Source organism: Protopterus annectens, chromosome 2.part0 (genome assembly GCF_019279795.1).
Source record: "Protopterus annectens isolate FY-2018-M chromosome 2.part0, PAN1.0, whole genome shotgun sequence".
Lineage (NCBI taxonomy): Eukaryota > Metazoa > Chordata > Ceratodontiformes > Protopteridae > Protopterus > Protopterus annectens.
The window spans coordinates 701,227,680-701,248,594 of NC_056728.1; positions in this window are offsets into that span (position 1 = coordinate 701,227,680).

A 20,915-nucleotide genomic window follows, 5' to 3' on the forward strand; every position below is an offset into this window, starting at 1 on the left:
TGTGTGTGTGTGTGTGTGTGTGTGTGTGTGTGTGTGTGTGTGTGTGCGTGTGTGCATGTGTGCATGTGTGTGTGTTGAGGGGGGTGTTTATATAGGGTCATACTTGCAGCTGTGTGTGTGTGTGTGTGTGTGTGTGTGTGTGTGTGTGTGTGTGTGTGTGTGTGTGTGTGTGTGTGACAGCAAGAGAGTGAAAGCGATCTTGTGTGACTGAATGCGTGCATGAAAGCAGAAGTGACTTTTTGTGAGAGAGAGAATGGGCTGTCTGTAGAATTGTGTTTTACTTTTCTTTTTTTTTAAGTACTATATTATTTTTTATATATTTTTGATGTAAAATGCTTCCTCCAACACCATTAACATACACTACAAAAAATTTGAAACATTAGGTATAGGAACTATTTTACATCAAAAATATACCAAAAAAATATGGTATTTAAAAGAAAATAAGTAAGTAAAACAACAATTTTAGAAAGAGCCCGTTCTCTAAGCGTGATAATGCCCTCCAGGGTGTGTGTTAATGTGCGGTATTGGGCCTCATAACACCCCTGGACAGGTGTTAGTTACACATTAATATACACCCTGTTGAGCATTGTTGCTTATGTATTACTCATACTCTGACTTCATACCAAAATCAACGGTAATCAGCTTTTATATAACCAAGAGGGAGCCTTTTCTCTGTGTGGTTGAGCTAAGTTCTGTTACCAAACATATTAATATTTTATAGACTAACCTGAAAAATCAGAGGCAGATGTGGCCCAATAACTTATGAACCATAATTGTCCAATTACATAGCTTTATAAGTTCATAGATGTTTACTATGCTAATGACCACAACAGCCTTTTTGAGCCTAGCCACACATCCCAAATCTCTGAGGAGGAACTTGGAGTACTTAAAGTCAAGCTAAGTGCCCTAGGTGATCCAAAGACAGTGGCTATTTTGACTATATAGTGATCTTGGCAAATGATCAGGTGTATTTTAAATGGACAGCATAAAAAAGGAGCAAACATAAAGTATTAAAAAAAAGAAACAAACTTCCCAATTATGAACTTAGACAAACTTCAGTATTTAGTAAATAAAGCAGGAACTGAGCGACAGTGAGGAAGTCAAACGATGCAAGAATTAATTAAAATCTCCACATTTAATACAAAAATATAAGACAGGATAAGCGCTTTCGCAAGTAGCTTCATCAGATCCATACAACAATCCAAGTGTTAATTGCATGCTTATATACCTGCAGATGATGACTCATACTCATGGTTAATTAGCAAACAAGGTACTGCCCATCATTTTTAAAGATATAGATGATGTTTAAAATGATAGATAAAAAACAATATATAAAAGCTTCATAAAATGCATTGCTGAAAGATAAATAATGGCTAGGCATCAAATTACAAAGATATTGATCAGAATATTATGACTAACTGAATTATATTAAGAAACACAAAACTATGTATAAATTAAAAAGTAAATACATCTGTATATAATCAGTGCATAACAATTCATTTGACATTTCTACGTTGTTTTAGTTTTGGTCTTATAGAGGCTCACTCATTCAGGCCAAAACCTTTGTCAGCCCTTAATAAAATAATCCATTGCATTTCCTTACTTTCTGTGTAGGTTCTGATATCACCTCCCCTTACATTAGGAGTAATAACTTCTAGTACTTAAAGTCAAGCTAAGTGCCCTAGGTGATCCAAAGACAGTGGCTATTTTGACTATATAGTGATCTTGGCAAATGATCAGGTGTATTTTAAATGGACAGCATAAAAAAGGAGCAAACATAAAGTATTAAAAAAAAGAAACAAACTTCCCAATTATGAACTTAGACAAACTTCAGTATTTAAATGTAAGAGTGAAAATTGCTGCTGATATAATAAAAACAGAAACTTGTCTTACTGAATCTGAATTATTTTTAGAATAATATGTACAATATTAATAGCATAAATATTGGTTACATTCAGTATTAGAATATGTGACTAACAAGGATGAATCTAGTAAGCTAAGTATAGTTCTGAACTTCTTGGAGCAAGAAATCTGGACAAAGTCATAAATAATGGGGGGGGACGCAGATCCAAAAATAGGGACAATTTTTAAATATTGCTCTTATAAACTTAGAAATTAAATAGAATAGCAGATGTTGCATTCGCATGGATTTTCTGAAGGGTATGAAGTCTAAACTCACATGCATGTCATTGTTTTCTGACTTCAGTCTTCAATGACTTACCAGGAAACCACAATTTTATGAAAAACAGACCAAAAATATGAAGCAAAAATCTGGGCATTCTGCGAAAATCTGTACAGTTGAGAGGTATGGTAAGTTGCTAGCTGGTGATTTTCTATGTGTTATTCTGTGGGTAGGTTTCCCAAGGTAATAGCTCTAAATTCTGCCAGTGATTATCGACCTGATGATCAACTGGCAACAATCTTAGAAAAGGTAAAATATACTTAAATTCTTCAACACCTAGAGAAATACGATATACTTTCAGATAAACAGTATGACTTTAGACCTAAATATAATATAACGATAGAATCCAAAATGGATGGGAAAACGTAAGGTAATCTGGCCAAGTGCTCCTTCTCAATAATCAGAAACTCTGTTGGGTGTTAAACTCTTTACTTACAGGTTGAATCATAATTCCCACAGGTAGTAATATTTTAACTAGTGTTTATTAACATGAAGCTTAATTTCATCATTGAAAATCATAAAATAAAATATTTTCAGGGTTTAATCTCTCCAAGTCTTTTGAGTTTCTAATACCATGATGGAAATGGATCTCATTCCTGAGTCAAAGTATGATTAAAGTTAATGAAATTATTATTGTTTTAATCTTTGATGTTAGTCAGAAGTGCCCTTCGCAGCACCAGCAATGTGCCCAGGACTGACTCCTTCTGCAATCCATACAGTTATGTGTATAAGTAACATACCTAAGTACACTTGTAAATTCTTTTTATAAGACCCATTGCTCTTACTGCTATTGGAACTGTCTTGGTATCTTTCTTCCACATTGCCCTCATTTCTGCCTGTAAATCCTAATATTTTATGATGCTGTCTCTTTGTAGACAAGACACTGTATGCACTGGGTGCAGCAATTTCACTGTTCAATGCTGCATTTGTCTTCTTTTCCTGGACTACTAAATCTGTTTTTTTTTTCGCATTTATTTTTTGAACTGTTGGTAATGGCTGATCTCATGTGATATAAACTTCATCATTTTCTGTAATGCTTTGTGGCTGAATTTTCCAATGCTTCTTAGCTACTTTAATATTATAATGTTTGGACAATCCCCAATGCAACAGTCTTGCCACATTATTATGCCTTTCAGTATATAGTCCTTCTGCCATTAGTGTATCACACCCAGCAGCAAAATGTGTGACTGTTTCCAATTCTGTTTTACAAAACCTGTATTTGTCTGTTTCTCCCACATGTTCAATGGACTTTGTGAACCAACATGTACGTAGTTCACTGTCTTGGGCCACCAATGTTAACCTTTCATCTTTTGGTTTAAATTCACCTCTCCTTAATCATTCCTGTGTTCAGTCCTGATCAACATGAGGTTGTTCCAAACGATTTCTGTACTTGCACCTGTATTTATTTATTTTCCACATTTCTTGCCTTTTCGTCTGATCCTTCAAGTTATATTCTATTTTTTTTTTTTTTGGCACATTCAGTTTATGCCTAATTTTTGTCTACTTCTGGTTCGATTTCCATTCCTGCTTCACACTGATATGCTTCTGCTAAACTAAGGATGGAAGTCATCTTAGACTTATTCTCCTTATGTTTTAAAACTTTCACTCCGTTTAGATCTTCTGAGGTCAGCAGATATGTATGCAGTCCTACAATTGCATATTTATACATGTAATCAATTTCAAGGAGGCCCGTACCTCTTTCAGAACAGGGAATATATAATCTTGGTATACACTGATTTTTATGAAGCATTTTTCTTGTTTTCCCGTCCAACTGATCCAATACTTTTTGGGGCCAGTCAATCACTCCAAAACTGTACTTAAGGACAGGAAGAGCAAACTGGTTTATTGTCTGGACTTTGCAACTAGATGTCAAAGCTGTTTTCAATATTAATTTTAGTCTTTTAAAATATAATTTTAGCTACCAGTGAATGCCACTGATATGGAAGTAATAAATAAAAAACAGGAAGCCATAGGCAAAATTAAAGGAAAGGTAATTGTTTGATATGCTGAGACTTTTTCTGATCCAAGATTCACACAAATAAATGAAAAACCAAAAATGCAAAACTTAAATATCCTAAGTCCAAGACTGCTGTTTCTTGGAATATTCCATTTTCTCCTAGGTATTGGTGTGCAGGGGCCATTGCTCCCTGCAAAAACAAGCTTAAAGGAGAACAGCAATGTTTGACATTTGATGATCTCCTGTATTTTTCATTTTTTTTTTATATATATTCAAGGATACACACTTACAAGTCTAGGAATTACAACTGGGAGCATAAAGGAAAACCTTTAATAGATAAGCTTTTATAGGTTAATAGGGATATACTAGGCTAATGACCACCAGGATCTTTGTATGCCTAGCTACGCAACTCAATCCAACTGCATTCTCTGGTAACGTGTGGTTGGTAAAAAGTTATGGAGGGGATATGTTAGTTGGGGAATGTTTACTGTCAGCCTCAGTCTATGAGAGCAAGCCTGGCAATGGAGACCAGCCCGGGGAAAGTTCAAGGAACCTTTTAATGTACTGTACAATGCAAAATCTGACTTTAAATATTTGTCAGTGCTACATTTTTTAAAATATGATTACAAAACCAGAACTTGAGTACTTGAAGAAGAGTGATCAGACTGAGAGAAATGTTAATATATCAGTTTTTCTTTGCTATTACTTTCGATACCATACACACACACACACACACACACACACACACAAACACACGAATAAATAAATGTGAAAAATCAAAGCAATTTTCCACCTTTTGAAAATTTGGTAATACAGAATTACCAAAATGTCGGAAATTGTAATCACAGCATCCACATTGAACACCGGAAGTTCCAATGTTGAAATTTTGTGTTACCAGTAACATTTTTGCTTGGAGGCAAGCCCCCTTGCATCCCCCACACCCCCTGCATATTATACATTCCATCTACTAGATCATACTACAGTGAGGAAAAGGGTAAATTCTGCAGTCTCCACTCTAGTACAGTCTGTTATCAGAATGTCAAACCCACGTTAGCGAATGCACACAACCTTTCACTAATGAGGGTTCAAACATTTCCGGATTGGCATTACGGAAACTGGAACACAAGCATTCTACCATTCCAGTTTTGTGTAAGTGCCATTCTACATTTTGATAGTAAACCATATACATATATATATATATATATATATATATTTATATTTATATATATATATATATATATATATATATATATATATATATATATGTTGTTGTTCTTTCGGCTTTTCCCAGTGAGGGGTCACCACAGCAGAACTCCGGTCCGCTAATGATTAGCAGTAGATTTTTACGGTGCTGAGCTGCCAGCCCGGCACCCAACCTTCAACAAAGGCACACCCACACAGGTCTTTCGAACGCCACTTGACCGTGGGGAGGACATGCAGACTCCACACACACACACACACACACACACACACACACATATATCTACTTTGAAACATCTAAAACCCATAACATCTAATTTCATAACATTGAGACCAGAACATCTAAAACCCAAAACATCTAAAACCCATAACATCGAATTTCATACCATCTAACACTAGAAATCATAAGACAATAATATCCCCTCCACATATAATGGCACCAAACTACCAAACACACTTTTTACTATGTTTCTGCAGGGGCGCAAGCCCCCCTGCACCCCCACACCCCCCCGTAAATTAAATATACTAACTCCAAGATTGCACTACAGTGGAAAAAAGTTAATTTCCTAGCCCCACTGTATCAAGCCCCCCTGCAGAAACATAGTAAAATGTGTGTTTGGTAGTTTGGTGTCATTATATGTCGTTATATGTGGAGGGGATGTTATTTTCATGTGATTTGTACTGTTAGATGTTATGAAATTCAGTGTTATAGGTTTTAGATGTTTTGGGTTTTAGATGTTCTGGTCTCAATGTTATGAAATTCAATAGTATGGGTTTTAGATGTTTTGAAGGGGACCCATGTTTATATATATATATATATATATATATATATATATATATATATATATATATATATATATATATATATATATACTAATTTGGATGTAAGTATCTGCTACCCATGCATTCCTATCAACAGGGTGACTGCACAAACTGAAAAATATGAGAAAATCATATTATTTTCCCCAGAGTACTGATCACTGTTCATACAAATTAAAGTTATAGGGCCTAAATTTGAAGACGCCTACTGCATTGCAGGTTTGAAAAGACCCTGCATCTGTTGTGTATTAATCACTTCAATGGAGACTCATTTTCATAGCAGTCATATTTGTACACTTCCACATTTATGCAAGCATCTTGCAGACAGATACTAAAACATATATGGGATGGTACAGTGGTGCAGTGGTAGTGTTGTCATCTCACAGCAATAGGTTTTCCTGTTCACTTCTCGGCTAGGGTCCCTTCTGTGCGGAGTCTGCATGTCCTCCCTGCATTCGTGTGGGTTTCCTCTGGGTGCTCTAGTTTCCTCCCATGTTCAAAGACATGCATCTGGAGCATTTCAGCCTGGGCTTCTGCTGAAAATTGACTTTGTTCCAAGTCAGACTTTCCCATTTAAGAAATGTTAAATAAATATATCTAGCTCTCAGACATATTAACTTTCATTTGTGGCCTTCTACCCTACTCAACTCATTCCATTTTACCCAGAGCCTTCCTCACTTACCTAATCATGCTTCTGTGAATCCAGAAGTATTAAGAATTCAGTACCATTGTAATATACGATGGATGAGATAACATATATAAATATATAACTATTAAAAAAAAACAACTTTGGAAATCAAGGATGCCACTGAGGATTAAAAGGATCTTTCAGAAACACAACCTAATTGATTGGGCTGTGAAGAAATAAGCTTTTTATGTATTGTAGGCAGATGATATTAATCTAAGTAAAGGTACTCTTGTTTAACATATGGATATTTTATTTTTAGCTTCTGTTTTTCCAATCCTAAACTGAGCTTTACTTAATAAATTGTATGGTAAGCCACTTCTGGATTGATTATTCTACAAAAATAAAATATACAGCCTGTTTTTGTGCTCTGTGCAGTGTATTATGTGTATGTTAGACATACTGACTTTCTGGAACAGTTTAAAAGTTTGTTGTTTTTGCAGATTATAATAATGTAATAAAAATATATCATATACTCTTCCAAGATAATCAGTGGATTCCTTTAAATATAGCTTAGATTATTTTGGACAAAGTGCAACCCATTTCTTGTATAGTTTTACTCTGAGGTGATTTTAAAAAGAAAGTGAATAAAAAAAGAATATAGCAATGTCTTTTGAGCCAAAGCTGGAGGTGATATGGCTAATAGTAATTCATATTCTTTGTTTATGAAGGAATGTTTAGGAAGCCGCTGGTAGTGTGTGCCCTCCACAGACAGGGACAACCATCAACTCTACACACTATACCACAATACTGTCTCTCTTTAGAAGGTTCTTCTTGAAGATTTTGACAAACAAGAAAGCGCAGTTTATTTTCAAAGTTTCACTGTTTTTAAATTAATTGTATCCAAGTGGGCTACAGAAAAGAAACTTTACTTCTCCAGAATTTACTGTTGTTAAAAAAGTTATGTACTCACCATAATGTTACTTCTCTGTTGTCCATTTTCATTCTTCCTCAGCTGTTGTGTTCGAATCCAATCCTCGGATCCAGCTCTGCTGGTTTTTCCAGCTCATGATACACTGAAACTCTCAAGCTCCTCCCTCTACCCATAATGCCCCAGTTACCTAAGATACTTAGATCTTGTTTGTGCCTCTTATACCTACAAAGCAGTAAGAAAGATAAAATAACAAAATCTGGGACTCAAACAAAAGGAACAGTATTTCCTCCAGCATCTTTCAATCTTTCCAAGAGTAAAAGATGGAGGGAGGTTGGTGGGAGGGAAGTTGAAGAGGAATGAAAATGGGCAACACAGATAAAATATTATGGTGAGTACATAACTTCTTTATCTGATGTTGTCATTTTCATTCATTCCTCAACTGTTGGGACAGAGTCCGCAGCTACCTAAATCCTGGGAGGACTCTGAGGAAGGATATTCCTGAGTACCACTTAGACAAAGGCAACTCTTCCCCTAGAGACATGATCCAATTTGTATTGAGCAATAAAGGCATGAGGATTAGCTGAAGTTACAGCTGCACAAATATCATCCAAGGAAGTTCTATATAAAAAGGCTGAAGAAGTTGCCATTGATCAAGTAGAATGGGTTTTTGGTGGTTTTGGTAAAGACAAAACTACTTTTCATATACAAAACTAATACAATCAGACAATCATTTGGCTAAAGCTGTTTTAGAAATTGGTTTGCATAATTGTGATTAAAAAAAATTAATAATAATAATTGTTCTGATTTCATCAAATATTTGATTCTATGTAGATAAAACTGTAATTGTCTGTGAACATCCAAAAGGTGTAACATATATTCTCCTTTATTTTAGAAATTTGGAAAGAAGACTGGAAGGTTGGTAACCCAATTAATATGAGATTCTGACACCACCTCAGGAAGAAAGGAAGGATTAGTTCATAAGGATACTCTAGTCGTATGAATACTCAAATAAGGAGGTTTAAATGACAGGGCTTGTAATTCTGACACTCTTCTGGTAGAGGTAATAGCCACAAAAAAGATAGTTTTCCAGGTCAAAAATTTTAGTTCACACTTAGCTGATGGTTCAAACGAAGTTTGTGTTAAAGTTTGTAAAACAATGTTTAAATCCCAAGGAGAAGTGGGATCTTTTAATGGAGGTCTAAGTAGGAAAGTTCTTCCTAGAAAGGCTTCATAAAGTTTGGAGGATGGTAAAGTTGAGTTATTTACTCCTGGATGAAAATTGAAAATGGCAGCTAGTTGTACTTTTACAGTAGAAGAGCAAGCACCTTCACTGAAAATTGCAGCTAAAATGTTAAGAATCTTAGGAATCGGTGCTGAAAAGGGGTCTAAATTATTTTACTGTGCCCAAACAACAAATCTTTTCCATTTCCTTTTATAAAGTTTCCTGGTGGATGTTTTGTGGGATGATAAAATAATATGGCAGATAAGGGTGGGCAGCCTGGGCTGCCTAGTGATCAACAGAACTAGAGAAACCATGCAGTCAATTTTAGGCCTGGAATGTCCGGATGAGTCATGTCTGTTGGGTGAGGCAGTAGGTCTGGTGTTGTATCTGGGATCCAGGGAGGATGAAGAAGATGAGGCCAATGAAAGGAAATCTAAATTTGATGAGATCAGTAAGGGGCAATGTGGATAACTGTCCTCTTTAATCAAGATGATTTCTGAAGAAATTTGGGAGTAGGCCTAAAGGAGACTGGGGGACCAATCTTGAATTAGACCATCCTTCAGTGAATCCTCCATAGGGGGGATCAGGGCAAAGAACCCACTGCACTTGTTGTTGAGGTGAGATGCAAAGAGGTCACAGCATGGTTGGCCCCATCAATGAAATATCCTCCCCACCATCTTCATATTGAGGGACCACTTGTGAGCCATTACAATAAACCTGCTTAACTTGTATGCAATTATGTTCGGCAGAGAGGTCGCAGCATGGTTGGCCCCATCAATGGAATATCCTCACTGCCATCTTCATATTGAGAGACCACTCATGAGGCATTACAATAAACCTGCTTAACTTGTCTGCAATTATGCTGGGCTTACCCAAAATGTGCATTGTTATCAGAAAGCGATTGGATGAGCTCATCCATTGCCATACTCTCATAGCTTCTCAACAAAGAGGAAAGATTTGGCTCTCCCTTGTTTGTTAATGTACCAAACCACAGACATATTGTCCATCTGAATCATAATAGTCCCGGAGGAAAGAGTGTCTTGAAGGGCTTACATCACTAAGAGGACAGCTCTCATTTCCAAGACACCTTTATGCATGTTAGCCTCTTCAGGGGACCACGTGCCTTGGACTGTCTTTCCTAAGAAGTGCTCCCCCCACACCTGATCTGGGAGGCATCTGTGATCACTATGGCCTTGGATTGGGGAAGAACAAAGGGACGACCTTCTTGTCCTTGACTGGAGTATATCCACCAAAAAAGATAATTCTTGCAAGCTTGTGTTATTTTGACTTGAATAGATAATGGTTGATGGAGAATGGACCACTGAGTTGCAGGTGTCCACTGAAGAATTCTCATAAGGTACCTTGCGAATGGAACCAGAATGATTGCCACTCACATGGATCCCAAGGCTTGGAGAATCAGTCCAGCTGCAAGAAAAGCATTTTGAATGATCTTTTTGATCTGGAATTGAATAGGTTGAACTCTGGACAGAGGAAGAGAAGCTGTCTGAGTGATTGTATTAAGGTACTGAAAAATGTCAATATCTGTGATGGTTCAAGATGAGAATTGTTGTGACTGACTGAAATCCTCAGGTGAGAGCATTACTGGGGTATGTAGTCTCGAGCTTGACTCAGATGATGCCTGGTTGGATTGGTTATGAGTCAGTTGTACAAATATGGAAACACCCAGAATCCCATCAGTCTCAAGTGAGCTGCTACTACTGCCATACACTTGGTAAATACCCTGGGGGCTGTGGTAAGACCAAAGGGCAAGGCTCTGAATAGGTAATGACTGGCTCCCCACCATAAGTACACATATCTCCTGGACCATCTGTTCATTTTTATGTGATAGTATGCTTCCTGAAGATCTATTGAGCATATCCAGTTGTCCGTGTGCAAAAAAGGCAGAATTGACTGAACTGTAACCATTTCAGAACTTTGCGTACTGAACTGATTGATTTTGATTGCTGAGATTCAAAATTGGTCTCCAGTCCAATGTTATCTTTGGCACTAAAAAGAATATTAAATAAGTTCTGGACTCTTTTTGGTCTGGGGGGAACCTGATAGATGACTAGTTTTTTCAGCAGCTTGTTTATTTATATTGCTGTTGCTTCCCTCTAATTGGGTGTAACATCAAGGGTTTTGTTTATTATTAGGGGGAAAGGGTATTATATAATCTCTGGATATTATCCTCTGCACCCATGAATCTTTTGTAATCTCTTGCCAGGCAATCTGGTGCAGGAATAGATGATCCCTGACTGCCTCATAGGTTCATAGGTTCATAGGTTTATACTAGGCTATCTGCCCCAAGGCATTTATAAGCCTAGCCCGAATTTTTGTGGCTTACGCCACCCCTTATATGAAAAAATACTGTACCCATTAGTTTGTTGTGCCTCTGTCCAGCAGTGACACAGAGATGATTCCCGGGGTAAACCTACGATCTCCCATCCACAGGTCAAGATTTCTCTTGAACAGAGCCAGCGAGGTGCTCTGCCTCACATGGACCGGGACTCTATTCCACAGCATAGGGAGTCTCTGAGTGATAAATCTATCCCTCCAGCACGTCCTATTTATATCCATGCTAAGGTTTAAGTCGCTTGCTCTAGTGGTTTTGGTGGATTTGGATTTTTTGAGGTGGAGCATGTCCATTAATTCCGGATTGGACATGGCCTTGTATGTCAGGCACATGTCACCTCTGAGCAGATGGTATGCGACTGAATAGAGCTGGAGTTTCTTCAATCTGGCAGCATATGACAGATTTTGGAGTCCCTTTATCCTTTTGGTGAGAAACTTTTGGGGTCTCTCCAATTGCTGCAGATGTCGGGCGAGATACATCCCGAATGGGGCATTGTACTCGATCATTGGTCTGATAAGTGAAGAGTACAGGGGAACAATGACCTCACTAGATCTGGATGTGAATCCCTTAATGATCAGGTGGGCAATGTAGAAGGTCTTTCTAACCACTTTAGCAACGTGAGTGTCAAAAGAAAGGCCACTGTCAACCTGGGTCCCCAGGTCCCTGATAACCTCTTCTGTGCTTAGTGGATTGCCACCTATATGGTAGCTTGGGGTTACCTTGTTTTTCCCGAAGGGTATGACTATACATTTTTGGCGTTTAACTTCAGGCCATGGCTCTGGCACCAGCTATCTGTTTCCGTGAGTCCCTTCTGAAGGATATCCGTGTCCGATGCACTTTCCACTATGGCCAGTTTGCAGTCGCCTGCAAACTTTGTCAGCCAAAGACCTCCCATGTTGGCCTGTACTTCTGAGAAGTAGATGCCGAACAATAGGGGCCAAGGACCGAGCCCTGTGGGACACCACTTGTGACCGGCTTGGAGTCTGACATAGCGCCAGCAACTCTAACCCTGTGGGTTCTGTCCTTAAGCCAGTTTGCAACCCATCTTGTGACATATGGGTTTACACTTCAGCTGGTAAGTTTTTACAATACCCGAGTGGGGTATTGTGTCGAAAGCCTTTGCAAGGTCAAGGTAGGCTGTATGGACTGCCTTTCCTCATCAATGGCCTTGGTGACTGTTTCAAGAAGTCAACCAAGTTCAAAAGGCATGATCTTCCCTTGACGGCCAAACTGGGTCGGGTCCAATGTCTGCAAGTCCCCTATATCTTTGTTTATGAGCTCCATTATGATCCTCTCCATAGCTTTGCAGACTAGACTTGTTAAGCTTATGGGGCGGTAATTACCAGGGTCCGTAGAGGCACCACCTTTGTGGAGTGGGACCACAGTTGCCGTCACGCCACCCTTGGGCATGTATCCTGTGGTAAGGCTGAGATTAAACAGCTGCCTTATGTGCGGGTTTAATTCCTCATTTAGCTCGTGTAGCACACAGCCGGGGACACCATCCGGTCCCATTGATGCTGTGTTTTTAGCTTTAGAGAGAGCAGCTTTCACCTGCGCATTTGAGATGTCTGGGAGGCTACACTCCACTGGGATAGTTATCTCTCCTTTAGGAGAGGGGGGTGAAGTTTGCACTGAACCTGTCTACCAGTATGTTGGCAATGTCTGTGGGTTCAGTGATTTTTGTATCATTTTGGACTAATTCTGAGCATATCTGGGAGTTTCCACCCAGGTTCCTAACATAGCTGAAAAGGCCTTATGATTGTCCTTGAATCCATGGCAATTTTCTCTCAAAATTGGCCTTAGTTGATTTTATGAGTGCTCGTATTTTTTACTAATAATGATCAGGGTGAATTCCCTTTTATGGATTTTGTTCTATCATGTAATAGCTTTCTCCTCTTATTGTAAAGTTTGTTAATGGCTGGGGTCCACCAGACTGGACGTTTGCCCTTTGTGGAAAGAGTCTTGGTTTTATTTGGGATTGCCTGATCCATGCAGTCCTGGAGGTGTTCATAGAAGGCATTTGTAAGGGCTTCGCAGCTTGGGTTGTGGTTTCCACTGTCTCAGGGGCCTTGAAGGATACCACACCAGTCTTGAGTAGTGTGAAGTTTGCTTTAGAGAAGTTCTTCACTGTGGTCTTTTTTGTTTGGGGTGGGGGCGGGATGTGGATTTCCAGTGAGATTAGTTTATGATCAGATCTCACCAATGAGAGATATACTTCCGGTGTGGAGCATTTTGTCCCCATGTTTGTGATAATGAGATCTAGTATATTTTCTCCTCTCGTGGGAACAGTGACTAGCTGTTCCATGGCATTTGAATTTATGAACTCCAGGAACCGTTGGGTTCCTGGAGTTCATAGATGGACAGAACTGGGTTCAGAAATGGACAGTTAGGCCTCCTTTCAGGAGCACTGAAAGGACCTGTCAGAGAAGGTATCTGTGGACCCTGGTTATATGGAACACCTCTGCCGCAGGGACGGCATATTCTATTAGACTTCCTCCCTCTGCCCTTGGGGAACTTTCCCATGTGGATCTTACAAGGGACCCTGGGATTTTTTGAACCACATTTTCTGTCCATCTCATTGGTTCATAGAGAAAGTCCGTTGATGGATTGAAAAAATGTATGCCCTCAGCAGACAGGATTTACCTTCCTGCTCGCACCTAGAGAGTGTGTCTTTTACTTTGGGGGTCAAATAAGGAACTTCCATCAAAGGAAGCATTGACAAAGGAAGATTTGAAGGGTTCCACAAAGTCACACATGTTCATCCAGGTATTTCTTCCAATAGAAAAGTCTGAACCCACCACCTGTGAGGTGCATTCAGCTATGTGTGAGATAAGCTTCATGGATGAGTTTGAAATGGATTGAAGAGTAGCCAACTGAGAGGCAATAGTGCTTTCTGCCTCAGAGGATATAGTCCTAGTGAGGGATCTAGAAAGATCCTTAATCAAATCCCTCTGAAGTCTTGCAAAATGTGCCAAGTAGTTCAGCAACCTAAGGACAAAGGTTGCCAAAATATAGACATGCTTCCCAAATCTGTCCAGCACTCTAGAATCCTTGTTATGGGAGGTGGACAGAGGAACTTTGCTCTGCTAGTTCCTTCCTCATGGCCACCTCTATGACCATGGCATCAACTAGTAGTCCCTTGCTCCAATATGTTCTGTCCTTCAGTGGTTCCAGATCCTATCTGCTCACTTGGGGTTAGGCTCAATGGTATCAAGCTCTTTCCATGCCCATCGAGAGACCAAATCAATGAGCTCATAGGTGGGTGCAGTCACCCAGGAGGTAGACTGGCCAGCTCCAAAAGCCTCCAGGAATGCTGACTCATCTTGGGAAGGGTTGTCGGGGGACCAACCACCCTTTTTTTAGGAGTTCTAGGATGTCTCCAAATGAGGTGTCATTGGGTGGTGATCTTGGGAACCTTTCCCTCTCATCAAAGAAGGTATCTTCTGTGACAAATTCTTGAGAAGAGTCCAAGTGCCTCCTTTTTACACTTTCTCCTTCTTGGAACATCTTCAGTGGGATGCTCCTGAGAAGTGTCAGAAGAGAGTAGTATACCCTGCTAGGTGTTCTGGAGACTGGTTTGAGCTGGCTGTCCCAGTAGTGCAGCTGACTGAGGCTCTGATGCAGAGTCAACTGGAGTTGGGTATTTGGAGCTAAAGAGGGAAGAGAAGTCCAAACTCTTGGAACAGAGAAAGCTTTCTAAACTACCTCAAACATAGAATGCCTCAGAGAAAAAGAAAACAATGGCTCCGATAAGACATGCTTACAGATCAGCTCCCACCACCCTGAAGGCAGACTACTCAAGGAAGAAGTCAGAGCCGAGCTATCTAGTGCCAAAGCACAGAAGGCCAGAGATGGCTCTGACAGCTTCGGAATCGACTCCAACACCCCAGATCCAGTGCCAAAACTATGGCTCCGACACTCATCTGGCTCTGAAGTGCTTGACACCAGGCTCCTCAGAGATGGCATCGGAGTTGAAGATACCAGTATCTTTGGATATGAGATAGATGATTTGGGGATTTTCAGATCAGATGGCTCTGAAACCAAATGTTGGATCAGAGAAGGAGCCAACTGTGGGGGTGTAGTACTAACAAAGGTCTCTGAACCTGATGGGGTCGGATCCGAAAGAACTCCTATTTGAATCTGCATCAAGAGGAATTTCCTCATCCTTCTGTCCACATCAGCTTCTGTCAGACTCTTGGATGATTGTACAGATGATGCTGTAGAAGATGGTCTAGAATGCTGTCTCAATGAATGTTCCAAAAAAAAGGGGAATGAAGCCAAGAAGAAACAGAATCCGGTAACAGTTGTGGTGATGGGATCCAAGGAGATTTCTCTGATCAGGATCTTGGATCTGAAGTGGTTGGATAGCCATTTTACTGGGAGGTTTGGATATCAGAGCTGAAGAAGTAGTCGGATCCAGGGATCGTTTTCTTGATTCTCTATGAAGAAAATCACATTTCTTGTCAACTTTTGTAGGAGTTTGAGCCCCTAAGGTTGTGGAAGCAAGTTTAGAGTGTAGCAAACCTTGTAAAATGAATTTGTTCTTTCTATAAGAGCTGTTGGATTGAAGGCATTACATATATCACAATCTGAATCGAGGTGAACTGGGCCTAAACAGTAGACACATTTTGAATGAGCATCTGAAATCGGAATCTTATGGCCGCAGGCCACTCACATTTTAAAACCAGAAGATTTATCTGACATAATTATAAGGCAAAGTAATGGAAAACAAAGAAGAATTTTTTTTTTAAAGAACAGAAGAGACTAGAAAGAAAATACCAGTAATCATAACAATAGAAATACTGATAAGTACCAAAGAAATAACAGCAATGGTATTTAAAAGATGCTTGAAAATGAGTATATAGGAATTATCTATGCAAAAAATTAAAGGGAAATATAAAGAAGAAGGTATCTTCTGTGACATATATATAAAGGGAGGAAGAGCAAGAAAGATTACAGTAAAAATAATTAACTTTAATTCACTGAAAATAATACACTTGCTCGAGAGTAAGCAGTGACCATGTCCAAACACATAGATGGAGGATGAGATCTGAGGTATGTTACGTGACAAGGGCATTATGGGTACAGAGAGGGGCTGGAGAGTTTTGGTGTTCCACGAGCTGAAAGAAGCAGCCAAGTCAGATCCGAGGCTCGAATATGAACTCAACAGTTGAGGAATGAATGAAAATGACATCAGATCTAATGTTTCTTTTGTATTCAAAGAGATTGTGGAAAAGGAACTTTGCTTTTCCTTGTTATCACTTTCAAAGAAAAATGCCTTTTGCTGTCTTAAACAAATTTACTTTGCAACATTTTATACCCTGCCACAGATAAATGTTTGGGAGTCTCCTTAATAATCTAATAAGATAAAAGTCAGTGTGACCCACCTCACCCGCATCAGAGACATACCCCCGGATTCATGAAGCTCGGCGCAAGGCCGGTGTAAGGCCTGCACCGGCCGTGCGGCGTATAAATGGTGTAGTAGCGCCATATGCATATTAATGAAGGTGCGCCGCTACCACATCCACGTGCATAGGACTCGTGCGCGAGTGCATGGGGCATTACTAAGCTGCGCCCGGAGGCGTGTCAATGTTGGCTGGTGATGAGCAACCTAAACTGCTGAATATTATAGCCTGCCTGCAATAGTAATCGCACCTAACAGTGTCCGTGGATAATGAAATGTATGCAAAGCATGCAAGACAGTTCCCGGCCACACAAACTGGAGAACAAAACAGAAATGCAAGCAACATAATATAAGTTTCCGTCCATGGAACAAATGACATTTAAAATCGTGTGTCCGTAATGTACTGCACTGTCAGAAGTTATACCCAGCGGAAGTGAAGCGCATCATGTCAGCGCGCCGCCAATACACACGTCTAGCCCCATGGGTATGGTCACCAGCAGTCCCACAGTGGTAGTGATAGTACACAGCAGGGCAGTTGTGGCTATATAACAACCGTAAAGAAACCTGACAGTCCATATTGTATACCAAACACACACAAACATATGTATATTAAAATGTGCTATACACATGAACAGGAACGTAACTGTCACATACACATAGGATGCTATATGTGGAACCGGGATATCCAAAAGTAGAACCCATGCATGCAAATGCAATATGCAACAACCCCTATATAGCACATAACCCGCACCTATGTCCGAATGTCCAGCAAATCCAGCTACCAGCCTTGCGCATCCGTACACCTACACATAGCGGGTATTCCCCATATGTAGTAGGAAGTATTGTCCTAGGCAGTGTCCGGATTGCAAATATGTATCCCACATTTGTAAACATCCCATCACAGGTACGTAAATCCAAATGGCCGCGCGTTAATGTTACGGCAAAATGTGTGTACATCCCGCGTGGGATAAGTAACCTGTTGAAACCTCAGAGTTGTTTACATGCCACGGTGTCCATTACTGTACACATCTGGACAAAACATGTATGTGTAGTCACGGTACTGGTCAGTATCTACACAGACATGTAATTCATACTACGCAGGATGGAACAGCTGTCCACCATGCAGGTCACCCCACTAGGGTTGCCACCTGTTCAGATGGCCAAGGTGGGACATCCCTTGTAGAAATGTGAGAATTTGCAGGATAAAACATACCCCCGGCCTGTGCAAAGTACAGAATTACACGTGTATACCAAGATAAAAGCTAATGCCATAGCATTTGAATAGCTTATGCTATCCCAAATAATAGTTATGTGTACCAGATACAAAATACCTGTATCATGCAACTAGTACAGAAATTAAGAAATATATTATTGTCTTAAAATCACAGGACATTTGCCATGTCTTAGGTGTCATCGCAGGACACAACTGTCCAAAGTGGGACCTCCCCTCGCAAAGAAGAACAGGTGGTAACCCTACTCCCCACTGAATTATCGACAGTATATATTCAACTCAATCACATACCGACACCACCTCTCAACCTATTACAGCAACAAAACCTGGACAAAGCCTAAAAGGATGGGTGGACAAATAGGGACAGATGTAATTACTGCTCTCACAAGCTTCGAAAGTTCAAGGAATAATAGTATGTACATAAGCAGGAAATGCTGTGAAGGATGTGGGGTAGTCCCCAGTATTACAGAGGTCCGTACATATATACTGTAACAAGCCGTCACATATGTTGACTGTACTACTGCATACCCGTAGTTAATTCATAGTTAAGTCATGTGCAAAATAATAACCCTCGTAAGAATGAATACAGGAAATAGTCAAACGTGAATGGGAACACCACTCACCATGGATTATGTATCGTAACCGCCCCCACCCATATTATGTATTGCCAACATCATAAGCTGCTGACAGGTGCCCAAACACCTGTGTCTGTAAACACAGATTAAATGTTTAAAATGGGCAAACCCTGTCCATGTGCTTTGTCTGACATTTGAACATGGTCAGGGCAGTTCCGTTCACCAGGCGGACAAGCCTAAACCCAGATCACCACATGAACACCCTGACAATTAAAGACCTGTATGTGTCGGGACTATAAGCCTTTGGGTTCTGAATATCCCTGCAGTAATGAAATATGCAGCGTGGGTCCAGAGCAGTAGGGAATAGGGAATGTGTAACATGTAGTACCACATTTCTCCCAGCAGGAGAATGGATGCCTGTGACGTAAGTGAAGCGGTGAGGCATATATTAATGTTGCTATGTACTATGTGTATGCATATAAATGAGTCAGAACACCAAACGTATAGTGGTTACAGCATCCGGCCAACGTGAATGCAGTCCCGGTTGAACAACGACTACAGCACATATAATGTGATAGTGTAATGAATGTGTCTGTGCTGTACAGACAGTTAAATATGTAAAGGTGAACGTGTGTTTCGCAAACGTCCGTTAACCATATTACAGATAATTACTGGTACTGTCACAAGTAATAAAGCCCACGTAAGCACAAAGACTTAGTAAACATATGTAACCCACAATAAGGATATGCATGCGCACCTGCGCGTAACCCACAATAAGAAAATGCAAGTGCGCCTGTGCGTGTGTGATCCGCTCACAGCGTAGTAAATGAATGCTGTTTCCCCCATGTTAGTTATACATGGCTCAAACCTGTTAACCTCGTAAAGTATGAAACCGGACAAAGCCATGCAAACTACCGGTACAAATAGGGACAAACACCAGATATGTGCCAGAACAAACATAGAAAGTGGATAGAATAATGGGTGTGTCAGTAGCATGGATTCTCTGAAGGGTATGCAGTCGTAACCGGAACTGCTTGCCAGAAATCCCCACTGTAAGTCTCAAATGAAATGCCACGACATTGCCAGATAGACACAGGTTTATTTAAAACACAGCGAAGATAAAGGGGCAAGCAGCTGTACACTCTGCGACAATCTGTATAGTGGAAAGGTATGGTATGGCTATAGATATATGTGTATACACATAATCCACAGACATAAACCAAAGCAAGTTATGAAATGAGGATTCTACATGTATATATGTATACACAACAGACTTATGTCCCATAGATATGACATATGTACATAAATAGGCATCGTTATATCTAATATGGGTAGACAAACAGACATGCAGGAAAGGTGAATAAACCGCAGCATTCCAAAACATTGGCCAGAAAGTGACAGTCCAGCAAGTTCTACACTTTAAACATGCAGATAGGTGTCCATTGCAGGACTCCAAAAATTGAATCTTACGTAGTGTCAACCGACATTGACGCAAAACAAGTGACCGCAGCAAATACGAAATAGCTGTACATGCAACAGTATCAGGTGCAAGGGTGACGACACGTGTCGATAGAATGTATGACGTACGAACTGATATCCGGAGAGTGGGGAGTGCATATAAGTGTCTCCACACTTCAGTACCACACACATTAAACATGTGTAATGGGTACTGTAGAGGGTTGTCAGGTATGGGAATCATGGGTATGCAGAAATGGGCCTAGGTGTTGTTTGGCAGGGATTTCGTAGGCCCACCCCGTGGGAGTGATGTGGGTATAGCACACACCTATATTCTCAATAATGGGGCAAACCATCCACTGGATATTGTGGAAAACATTTTGGCAATATGTAGGGCCCTATATCAGTGTCATGTAGGCGATTATCATGGATGGACATGCGTACGACCAAGATGGTCCCCATAACTGGCAAACTGTCAGAATAACACAGCTGCACTAAGGCATAGTACATGAAATACAAATAGGGACTATATTAGATATACCCCAGACAAAGTCAGAACGTCGTGAGAATACTGGCGTACCCATGAATACGGATGTTATGAGTGTTACTAATCATGTAATGGAAATGTCAGTCACTATTATCTACCGCACAGTCCGTAATGCCTTGCCAGCAATTTACCAGAAAGGCACATCACTATGACAAATGTAACAAGGTCAAACGTCAGGGTGTTTACCCATAATGTGTACAGGTTAGGGGTATGAAGGTAATCTGTCCAAAATACATGTACAGAACTAGTGATACTAGGTGGACAGGTGAGAAGAAAGACATCAGGACAAATGAGAAAACATGTACAAGACACACGCATGTACTCCGACAAATGTGAATGACAATGTATGCCCTGTGAATGTCAATGTGGAAGGTTAATAGACATAAAAGTAATGTGTCCCTCAGGGTGTCA